This window comes from Juglans microcarpa x Juglans regia, chromosome 3D, assembly GCF_004785595.1.
Source record: "Juglans microcarpa x Juglans regia isolate MS1-56 chromosome 3D, Jm3101_v1.0, whole genome shotgun sequence".
Taxonomy (NCBI): Eukaryota; Viridiplantae; Streptophyta; class Magnoliopsida; order Fagales; family Juglandaceae; genus Juglans; species Juglans microcarpa x Juglans regia.
In genome coordinates this window covers 28,896,594-28,908,991 of record NC_054598.1, presented here as the reverse complement: position 1 = coordinate 28,908,991, position 12,398 = coordinate 28,896,594, and positions in this window count along the sequence as shown.

Below are 12,398 nucleotides of genomic sequence, written 5' to 3'. Positions count from 1 at the left end.
GTCATAACCGAGTCGAGTCGAGTTTTGTTGGATATATGTCATTTACTAATCGAACGGGTATTTGCTTTCACGGGTAATTTTTTTTTTCACAAATCCAATTCAATTCGAGTTTAACCGGGTGAGTACCGAGCGGGCTATCGAACAGACTGGTACATTTACAGCCCTATCCACCCCTTAGAAACACAACTAGATCACTATCAAATGGGCAGGGACCATGGAAAGGTGAAAATTCAAGGCAAGAGAAACTTACTGGAGACAGGATGCTACAAAGATTACGAATGATGGCACGAAAGGCCTCTTCCCGACAAGCGCTTGAGAGCTGAGATGCATCGTTAGGGAGAGAACTTGATGAACCATGAAAATAAGTGGATCAGAAGGACATGCCGGTGAAAGGTATGGAACCTTCTGGAGGTGGTGAGCCTTGGCTGAGCAAGGACTGAGCCTTGGCTGAGCAAGGACGAAGCCATGGTAGGATTAGGAGTGCTATGAGGAAAAGGAGTAGGTGCATTTACCTAAGTAGATGATGGCGGATGATCAGGAGGGACCACGATGTCTTCCCGGTCAAGTGATGCCTAAGGAGACTCGGTGAGAGGATGGTCAACTAGGAAAGTTGGAGAGGGCTCACCGCTTCCGAATGGGGAAACACTGAAGGGTGGATAAAAGGATGGTCAACAGGGAAAGGGTGGATAAGGGCCCGCCACTTCATCTGCGGGAAACTCCTAACCTTCACCATATATAAAGAAAAATTTCATTTACCAGTCTTTGGCGTGGGAATACTTGCGTTCCAGTTGAACCAATCGATTGTGAGCCCTGTGGGCTCTAGAACCTGCCGGCAAAGAATGCAAGTTGAACGAGATCTAGCACGACGTGCACAGGACAAACAAAAGGCAAACGAAGCTCAATCAAAAACATAACCAAGTATAAGGGCACAGAAACGACCAAACCTCTCATGTCCACGGCTCCGCGGTGCGGCTCAGGCAAGCCCAAAACAACGGAATCAAGGATCCTGTAACAATCCCTCGCAGAGTTTAGCTCGTGACGGGTTGCAGATGGAACCTACCAATGGCCTTCAAAGACAGAGCGAGGATTAGCGATCACCCCCTTAGAGCGAGGAGGTGGATTGTGGGGTAGTGAAGGCCTGTCTCTGCTAGACGATGAAGGGCGAGAAGATTTGGAAGAGGTCATTGTTTCAAAAGATAACTATTAGGGTTCACAGGAAAGCAGAGTGTCTAAGAAGAAGAGAAGAGTACCAAAAAGGTTGAAGTGAGGAGAAACAAATGAGTGTTTGGAGGAAAAAGGTAACTGAACATAAAACGACAAAGGGGAATGTGAAGAGGCACGAAAGTGGAACGACGCTTTGATAATGGCAACACGAAAGGACAAAAAAAAAAAAAGAATACGAAGCAACACCATCATTATAAGTCTCGTCAAGCCGCGCATGATGAGACTTCGTAGGGTAACTGGAAGGGATTTAATCCCCTCCCCTTTCGGGGCCTGCTGGACCGTATTGTGGGCCTAGGCCCAAGCCTAGCTCGATAAGCCCTAGGTCGAGAACTTGGCTCATTGAGATTATATGGTGATAACCATCCTAGAATCCCGAGTAAGTTGTTATCTATTATCCATTTCAAAAGGCAAAGGAAGTTCGTATAGCTATCCCATCACTTGAATTTCAAATGATAGATTAGGCGGTTATCACACCAAATAGAAGGCATTGTGGGTTCTATTTATACCCACCCAGGTACGACAATCATCATCTTCTACCTACTAAGAGATCCCTATTATCTTTTTTAACTTAGGCATCAGAGGCATTCTCACGCACCCTAAGCTCTTTCTCTCTATGCAAGCCAACATAAAGAGGGCGTGGGATCTCCAACTTGTTTGAGACTCTACAAGCTCTTCAATCTTCAATATAAATTAGCTTGGAGTATTGTTATTACTACTAAGTCCTTTTGGACAAACTTTTTAAAGCAAAAATACTCAGGAATATTTATCAGTATCTCTTAACTCTACAACAAGAAATTAAGCCTGTGGAAAGTTAAAATGGTTCTGTTAAATTTTGGTACAATAATTCGGTAGGAAATGGATCTCTTGCGTGCAAGTCTTTTGTAATCACTAACCCTAATACGTTCAGGATGTCTTGCTCTAAAGTAGGTTGGAATGTTTCAAAATTGGTAGGTTCGGGAGATAATGCTTTGATCCTTTAAGTGTTGAAGATCCCTATAAAATTAAAAATGAGATCAAGTTTAAGGACTAGAAAATACTCTGTTGACTGTGTGTTTATGTGAAATCACCACTTGTACCAAAAACTTAAGTTGATGGAAAGAGATAGATTTAATCATTTATATTTATCTTAACACTCTTCCTCACGTGTGAGCTAGACTCTCACTCAATAAGTGGATCCAACATGTGAAATATTTAATTAAATGGATAAAATGTAAAATCAATATTCGAATTCAGGACCTCAACTTTAGATTCAAATATATACACAGAAGTGTGTGTGGGATTTATTATCAATTGTAGCTCTTTAATCTCATTGTTGAAACTACTTCATTACTTCTTGTGCACCGCTTTAATGATCATAAATATCCTCGCCGGTAGTACTTTGGAATCTAAGAAGAAATCCTTACTGTTTACTCTTGGATGCCATTTGAGACTTTCCATACACATAGAGAGGGAAATGGGATAGCATATGGCCTTGCTCAAAATGGTGCGGTTAGTGAATGTGCTTCCTTTGACTTGAACTCCCTAAGAATGTACTTGGTTTGTATGCCATTCAAAATGCTTAGAACTTTCGACATTAGAACTCTTGCTTTTACTCTACTAGTTAAACATACATTTATTTAGGATTTTTGTAAAATCTTACATTTGAAGTCGTAATTTTATGAATGACCAATAACTCCTGCGCTTTTCCCGATTTGAGATTAAGCCCTTTGTTTTTTAGGATTAACACCCTATGACAAGTTTATAATTAACTCAATCGGTCACAAGTTGAGTTTATTCTACTCAACGAAAGACACATGTCACTTTCGAGAGCAGCTGAGTTGAATTTTCTTTTCTTACTTAAAAAAGATCCAAATAAAAATAAATAAATAATTATTTTAAATTAAAAACACAAAAAGAAAAAAAGTTATTAAGAAAATGTTGAACGGAGGGGAGGGACTCTCCCCCGCCAACCACCCGCGAACCAAACCAACCTGGTCTAGCGACGACTAGAGGTTAGAAAAGGGCCACCAAGTAGTGGCCGTGATGGAAACGAAACTTGAAAGTCTACTGCAAAGTGGAGCAGCCGCAGTAGAGTAGGACACGAAGTGGGTTGAAGTTGTGTTTCATTCTAGGAAGAGTTATTATGACTGTCAGTTATTTTATTACTTTAAATTAGTTCATATCAGTTAGGCTTGTTATTCTAATTAGAATAGGAGTATGATTGTTCTTTTTATTAGAATAGGAGTAGGTTTTTGTATATGGTTAGGTGTGGATGACTGTAAATACAAGGGTCTATAGTTTATTTGGAATTATTAGACAGAATATAAAATTGTGGTTTGTTCCAACCCTAAGTGGATCGCAATTTATCATTTTCATTGTAGTAAGATCATGGTTCCGTTAGTGGTATCAGAGCATGTCTACGACTAAAGAACGTCTTGAAAGCTTGGAATACAGTTTGCATGAGGAACGAGAAGGGGCCAAAGACACCAGTTCACTGCTTCAAGCAACGAAAGAAAGTTTGAAGGCAATCAAGGAGTTTTTGGAGGTATCACAGGAGCAACCCTTCCATCGACCAGACAAAGACTTTTCAAAGCGGGAAGAAGTGGGCTCACACTCATAGATTCCGCACCAAGGAGAAGGGGAACACCAACAATTCCATCCACGACAGTTTAAAATGGACTTTCCGCATTACTCTGGCAGTGATCCAGTGATGTGGGTAAACCGAGTGATATAGTTTTTTGAGTTTTAAGGCATTGTTGAGGATCATAAGGTGCGATTAGTCTCCTTCCACTTAGAAGGTGGGGTAAATTTATGGTGACAATGGGTTCAATGAGTCTACAAGGAGGACGAAAAGCTCATCACTGGAGATGACTTTGTGTGGGAGATATTTGTGCAGTTTGGACCAACCGAATACAAGGAATTTGATGAAGCACTATCTCGGATTCGTCAAACTGGGTCTCTTCAAGATTATCAGCATGAGTTTGAATGACTAGCAAGCAGAGTGGTTGGTTGGCCTCAATAGGCACTAAAAGCACATTTTTGGGAGGATTTAAGGACGAAATCACTACGGACGTCCGGATGTTCAAACCAAAAAACTGCGTGACACCATTAAATTGGCAAGAATGAGGGACGATTGGTTAAGTAAGCAAATGAAAAGTACACATCTAGAAGAAGTCGAACACCAGTTCAAGCAACAAGGGCCCTTCAAGTGGTCACTATGCTCTTACAACAAGTAATAGCAACAATCTAGAGTTCAAAAGATTAAGTTGAGAGGAGATGTAGAAGAAGCAAGAGAAAGGGGAATGTCTTAATTGCGATGAAAGGTTTACACCGGGACACAAGTGTTAGACACCTCAAGTCTTCCTTCTCGAAATAGTGGAAGATGCAAAGTGGGAAGAAATGGAACAGTTAAAATGACAGTTTCCATCATTGCACTTTGGGGACAAGGTTGTTGTGGAAGAGGATAGGAATGATGGAAACGGAACTTGGATGTCTACTACGAAGTGGAGAAGCCGCAGTGGAGTAGGACACGAAGTGGGTTGAAGTTGTATTTTATTCTAGGAAGATTTATTATTTAATTAGAGTAAGAAGAGTTATTATGACTGTCAATTGTTTTGTTGTTTTAAACTAGTTCATGTTAGTTAGGATTGTTATTCTAATTAAAATAGGAGTATGGTTGTTTTTTTTTTTAGAGAAAAGTGCAGAGCCAGTCGGGTGTTTAGCTCTCTTTTACACCAACCAATAAGATCTCAACAAATATGAGACTTATGTGATTTATGATATATACTAGTGCACTAAATCAACCCTATTTCATTTCTCTCCCCTCTCCCTTGTCTCCTCTCCCTTCTCCTTTCTTCTCTTTCCCATTTTCCCTTTCTCTTGTCTCTACCCACGCCCTATCCTGGAAAGAACCCTTCTAGTAAGTTTATTTTAGTCTTTTAGGGTTCGATTTATTCATGGTGATGCAATTTGTGGGTTCGATATAGTAGATCAAACTTGGTTTTCTGGGTTCGATTTCTACAATTTTTCGTGGGTTCGAGATAGTAGATCAAACTTGATTTTGTGGGTTCAATTTCTGCAATTTTTTGCAGGACCGAGGCAATAGATCGACCTCAGTTTTGTGGGTTTGATTTCTGCAATTTTTTAGTGTTCAGTTTTATTCATGGTGATCTAGGTTCTCTTTCTTGAATTCACTAGTCTCATGATACTTTTCCTAGAAAGTTTATCTCTTTCTTGAATGCATATTTGTCGCCTTGAAAAAAAAAAAGAATTTTTTCGAAGAGAATGTCGGGGAGTAATTTTGTTATTTGGTTGTTTCTTTTGCAATGCCAGACTCTCTTTTGCAATGGCATTTTGATCAAGGGCAGACTCTTTTTTGCAATGGCATATTGATAAAGGGACGATTCATTAAAGATGTCATTGTTTGTTTAATGGATAAGCCATTATGCAGGTCAAAGATAGAATAGTCTGAATATTTTTAAACTGTTGAGGGGGCAACAATCGGAAGAGAGGGAGGGGGTTTCGAATGAGAGATTATCTGCTTTAGAGAGAGAGTATGTATTTTAGAGAGAGAGAGAGGGGAGTAGGCGACGGGGGTGGAGAGAGAGAGGGGGGAGATCATTGGAAAAAAAATTTCAAGAATCATCTGCATGCGGATGTAAACTTGATTTTGCTAAAACGCCTGTGTGACAGCTACTCATTGGCGGGTGTAAAAGGGGACTACACACCTGACCGGCTGGGAGCTTCTCTCTTTTTTTTTTATTAGAATAAGAGTAGGTTTCTGTATATGGTTAGGAGTTTATAACTATAAATACAAGAGTTTTTAGTTTATTTGGAATTATCAGAAAGAATATAAAACTTGTGGCTTGTTCCAGCGTTAAGTGGATCACAATTTATCACATTTCATCAGGCCGCCACCTGGACCACCACAGGGTGGGTGGAGGGGAGCCTCTAATGCTATTTTCTTATATTTGTTTTGTATTTTTTAAATTTAAAATTATTCAAATTGATGTTTTATTTTTATTTAAAGTTTTTAAGTAAGAAAAAAAAACTTCTACCACGTGACAACTCTAGAGAGTAGTGGCGGAACCAACAAGTTTTGGAGGGGGGCCAACTTTTCCATCATGTGTTTGATTTTATGTACAATAAAAAGAGATTAAAAAAATCATAAAAACATAGCTACATATAAAATTAGCTCTTGATAATTTGCTACATACACAAAAATAAAATTCTAAAAACAGAATTTAATATATGTTTCGGATTTCTGACAAGCATTTTCCATGGAATAATATTCATTTATTATTATATTAGTAATTAAATATTTAGAATTTATTTTCTTCATAGAAATTATCAAGTATTTTTTTGAAGATCATCTTTTATTCTAGTATGTAAGCTAGCTTATCAAATTTCATGTAAAATCTAGATATTTTCGTATCACACTAAACATATAATGTTATAATTGAGACCTTACATAAATTTTTTCTTGCTCAATGAAGTTTAAACAATAATACCTATCAACTATTTTTTTTTAGGGATAAGAATATACTTACTACCTCCTACCACCCTTTCACTACTCTATAGTGTATTTGAAATTTTTTATTATTTTATTATTTTCTTTTAAGTATTTTTTAACATCCTTAATCATTAAGAAAAAAATTAAAAAATATATACAACTTTACTAATAGTCACTTTTTTAACCATTAAGTAAAAAAATCTAAAAAAATCTAAAAAATCTAAAAAAACTAAAAAATAAAAAGTAAAAAGAATAGTAAAATGGTGGTATGAGGGTAATAAGCCTATTATTATCTTTTATATATATATATATATAGATCATCAACCTTAAATATTTTTTCTTATATTTTCACTTTGGATTTTGTATTTAAGAAGCCCAATATTGTATAACAAAAAACCTTGGAATCCAAATTAATAAGTTTATTATTTCTTTTAAACTTAATTTTAATTTAATTTTGATGAGGCCGTATCCTTAAAAATTGATAATATATGGAAATCATATAAAGCTTTGGGACTATACGAAAAAAAAACTGAGAGAGGTATTTCTAGATATATTGAAATTTTAGAAATTTTAAAGAGTATATGGGGATTATAAATTTTTTGAGGGAACATTTTTATATTTACAGAATTTTGAATAACATATGGGAGGGCGTTTTTGAATTTTCAAAAAATCTTATGTATGGCATTTCTCTATTGAGCAGTGCTAGCACGGACCAGTCCTGAGAAGAACGAAAGTTTTTTTATTTTTTCTGATTTTTTTTATTCATTTTTTTGATATTTTTTAATCTTTTTAAAAAAAATCATAATATTATTAAAAAACACTACATTAATCATTAAATAAAAAAAATACTGAAGAAATGCTCGAACCCATTATCGGGGGGGATCCCAAGCATTTTTAGGACAAGTTTGGGGAGTGGGATGAGACACAAAATTCTCATCTCATCTCATTTCATCATTTTATATTTTTCAAATCTCCATACAAAATACAATAAACAATTCAATTTTTTCAAATCTCAATTTAACTTTTTCAAATCCCAATATAATAATAATACTAAAACATAATATTTTAAACACTAAAACAAAACACAAAATTCTCATCTCACCCCCCACTGCTAGTGAGTGACACGCATGGGTCCACCACTGCTAGAGAGTGACACGCGTCTTCCATTAAATAGGATGGGTGGAATATATTACGAGAGGTTAAACATGTGAAAGCATAAAATGTTCATCCTAAAAGAAATTGTTGTCTCCCCTACCCTATTTGTGTAAAACTAAAAAAAATAAAATAAAATTTTTCTCAATAAAAAAAGCTTTGTCCAAAAAAAAAAAAACTTTATCTTATATCTATTACTTATATAATTCTTGAAATCTTTCCTTTGCCGTTATTGAGATATCTAACGCTCTGTTTTAATACTAAAAGTATTTTAGATTATTAATAAATAGTAATTAATAGTTTATAAATAATAATGAACTGTTTGTAAATAGTATTAAAATATTTTTGAGAATAATTATATTTTCAAACAGACCTTGATTATCTTAAATTCTTTTATTATTTTATTGGTTTCTTAATTTTTTTTATTATTCTCTTAATTACAACACCAACTTCTCCACTTCACCCGTTAAGAACATTCACTCGCCTATCTCTTATATACACTTCCCTTACTTTTTTTTGTTTTTTTGAAAATCACTTCCCTTACCATTTAAATGCTCATTTGTTGCATAAAAAACCCTTTTGATTTCAATTCTAAAAAACGTTTCATAATTTTCATGTCGAGAAGACTTTTCAAGTTCCACTTCAATTGTAGTTACTATACAAAAATAATGATTTTCTTTTCATTTTTCTTTTCTTATAATAAATTCAGGGACTTCTTTCTCGCTTATAGGGCGAGCCTAAGACTAGTGCTATATAATTTTCAGAGTAGAGGAGTTCATTTTGGTCTGGCCCAAACTAGGGGCCCAAGTCCCATCATCCACAAAGGATAGTTACTCAAAGGAGTCGTGTAGCTTAATGTAAATCCTAGCCGCCTTGATTATTAGAGAGTGAATATGGGTAATGTGGTGATTAGATAACTTCGATTCATCAAGAATAAGCTTTATAATGGTTAAATATTGTGCAAAGTTAATCATTTTATAGTATTCATCCAATATTCTCAATACCTATATATAGGAGCAATAGATAACCTTCGAATCACTTGATTGTATATTTTTGAATTATTAACTCTCACTTATTATTGATTTAAGCATCAGATGTGTCATAGGCATATCGCGCCACCCACTTAAAGATTTGCAGGTTAACGATCACGATCAGTGGTGGGACACGTCCTTTACACATAGCATAAGCTTTATTTTCATGAAATAAGATAATAAAACTCATCCTACTTTTAATAAATAATAATTAGTGCTACAAAGCAACATAATAATTTATCATTATTGTTGCATTTAAACTTTGACTCAAAATATTGAATCAAAAATTTAGAATAGTTTTACCTGCAAGTATACAGGTGTTGTAGTATCGAACATGGTTGAATCCACAGAGATTGACTTACATGATATAGAGAATAAAATTAAAAAATGAAAACATATTATTAAAAGGAACATGCAATCAAATGGAGAGGGAATTACTGAGATGATGATTTTTAAAGTAATAGAATATAACTGAAATGATAAAATAAATCAATAAGGAGAACGACTAAGGTTTTGAGGATCTGTCTAATAATTTAGAATATTGTTTCCAATCAATTTAGCTTAGTTAAACTAGAATAAGGATTCCGTCTAACTGAAAAATTTAACATTTAAGCCCATGAAAACTAATCACTAAAGATTAAGTTTGAACAATTGATGGTAGAAACATTCACAGATCTATTTGAATATCACATGAATTTTTCAAGCACCTAATGTATTCGGAAATCACAATGGATCAAGATAAATATATAGATAATCAAAGTATCCAATAATAACACCATTCAATAGATCAAACTCACAATATAAACTCTATTGTTGATCCAAAACAATATCTAAATCATTAGACTTCACCTCTAACCTTAGTACCAAAATTTAGCCAACCATGTTCATCACAAGAGCCATGGATTTCAAGGACAAATTCACCATAAGAAAACTAAAATAAAACACAAAACCAAATATTACAAAACAAGCTTGAAAAAAACAAACTAACTCTCAAATAAAATGAACTCTCAAATAAAATGAATGTAGAGAAACTAAAAATGACTTCTCCCCAAACTCTCATGATCTTCCCCCTCTTCGTCAGCCCTTTATATAGAACTCCTGCGTCCTCGCTGGCCCCTTTCTCTCTTATATTTTTTTCTTCTTCCGTGTCTTGCGTCGATGGCCATTATGTTAGGGGCCTTGATCTATTCTCTAAACATTAAGGTCCACGAGCTCGCCTTGGTGATGGTGATGACCGAATGGGCCTTGCTAACTTGCTTGGCCTTCAACTTTCGTGGCAATAGAGGGTCCCTAGATTGATGAAGGTTTAGTGTTGAAGTGATGAAAGTGATGATGATGATGATGATGCAATTAGGTGATCTAAGTGTTTGATGAATGCAATGCAACGTGGTACGGCTTGTGCTTGTCCTTGAGGATGGTGCCGAATGGAATGAGCTAGGGTTGGATGGGAAAAGTGAGGTTAGGGTTTCGGGGCTAGGGCAACTAGGGCTGTCATGATTTGGGGTTTGGATAGGGGTTGGACGGTTTGAAAATGAAGAAGGAAAGATTCCTAAATGGTAGGAATCTTTTAAAGGATGATAGGAATTCAGTTTTGGGCAATTATGGTAAGTCTTGGCTGACTTGAGATAATGTAGGGATGGAAAGATTTAAAGAATTGAAGATGGGATGGAAAGTCCTTAAATCAAGGGATGAGATTTGGATGAAGTCAAGAATTCCTAAATTATAGGAATTACCTTATTGGGAACTAGGGTATTTCGGCTAGGGTTTATGGGTATGGAAGGAAGGCTAATAATCGTAAGTGGAGATATGGATATTGGCTTGGACGTGGGAATGAAGCAGTGTTTGTTTAGTGGGAAAGCTCAAGAAAATTATAAGAACAACGCAAGCATAATAAAGATGAACAATAAAAGATAATAGAAGACAAGAGAATGAATGAATAATACTCATAAGATTGGATAACTTGAATCACACCTATTTATGAATTGCAATGTGTGATTCTCTCTTTAGGGATTCATGAATTGCACCCAAAAGAGCCCGAGTGCAAAGACACCGAAAATGACCTTAAGAACAATAATAGTCTCCACAAGCAAATTGTCAAAATGTGAAAATGAAATGGCTAATTGCCTTATTTATAACAAAAGCATAAGAGGAAACCCTAAAGTGGTTCCTTGTAAATGATGGCTTGGGTGGCCCCCACGTGGCCCTTGGCAGGCCTTGGGCCACGGCATGGGCCATGTGCTGGTTGGCTTGAATTGGACTTGGTTGGCATGGCACAGCCCAGGCTGGGAGGCTGGCCGTTGGCCTGCTAGTGCTGGTGTTGGCCTGGCATGGCCTAGGCAGGGGCTTAGGCATGGGCATGCTGCTACGGCTGCTGCTGATGACACTTCATGGCTTAGGCATGGGCCTGGGCCTGGGCATTGTCATGGCATGAGCATGGGCGTGCGGCGCAGGGGCGTGCGCATGGGTGTGCGTTGTTTTCACACAGTCACTAACCTCACTAGGCATGCGCATGTTGGGCAACTGTTAGGGACCCCGGTCTTGTCCCTAACACTAAGGTCCACGAGCTTGCCTTGGTGAAGATGATGAGCGAGTGATCTTGCTATCTTGCTTGGCTTTCACCAAAGAAATGATGTTTGAGTAATGGAATGATGAAGATGATACACTTTGGGTAGGCTAAGTGTTTAGGCTAAGGCAAATTAATGTGGGTGGCTAAACTTGTTCTTGAGTGAGGTGCCAAGATGATGGAGGCTAGGGTTGAATGGACGAGATGAGGTTAGGGTTTGTTCTTGGAGAGTGGCGCCAAGTTGATGGAGTGGGAGTGTTCTAAGAGTTGATTAGGGTTGTTTGATGCAATGGGGATGCCTTGGGGGTTGCCCTTGATGTTTGGGCCACTTGGATGGTGATTAGGGTAGGAATGGTAAAGTGTAGCTAGGGTTTTGTGAGGTGGCTAAGGTGAATTTCGAGGTTTGGATGAGTTGGCTTAGGGTTGGAGTTTAGGATGATGCTAGAGTTTGAGAATGATATGGAAGAGTGAGGCTAGGGTTTGGAGGCTAAGGTGGGCGGATTGGGATTGACTTGGTCTTAGGAAGATTGGCTAGATTTGGTTGGTTTAGTAGTGGATAGAGGAAGTTTGTAAGATGGAAGGAATCTTTGAGTGAAGAGGAGAATTTGAATTTGAATTAAGATGACAAGTCAATAGTTGACTTAGAGAGATTGTAGGAAGAGTGATTTAAAGAATTGAAGAGGATTTGCAATTCCTTAAATTAAGAGATTTGAATTTGAATTGGAATTTGAATTTGAATTTGAATTTGAATTTGAATTTTGAATTTTGAATTTTGAATTTGAATATGGTAAGAGTTGTATAGGGCTAGGGTTTGATGGATGGGCGACTTTGGTGTGGTTGGATTTGGAAAGTGGAATGGGCGGCTATGAGGATTTGATTGAGTCAACTAGGGTTCCTAAATTATAGGAACACTAGTATGACAAGTGTAATGGGCGGC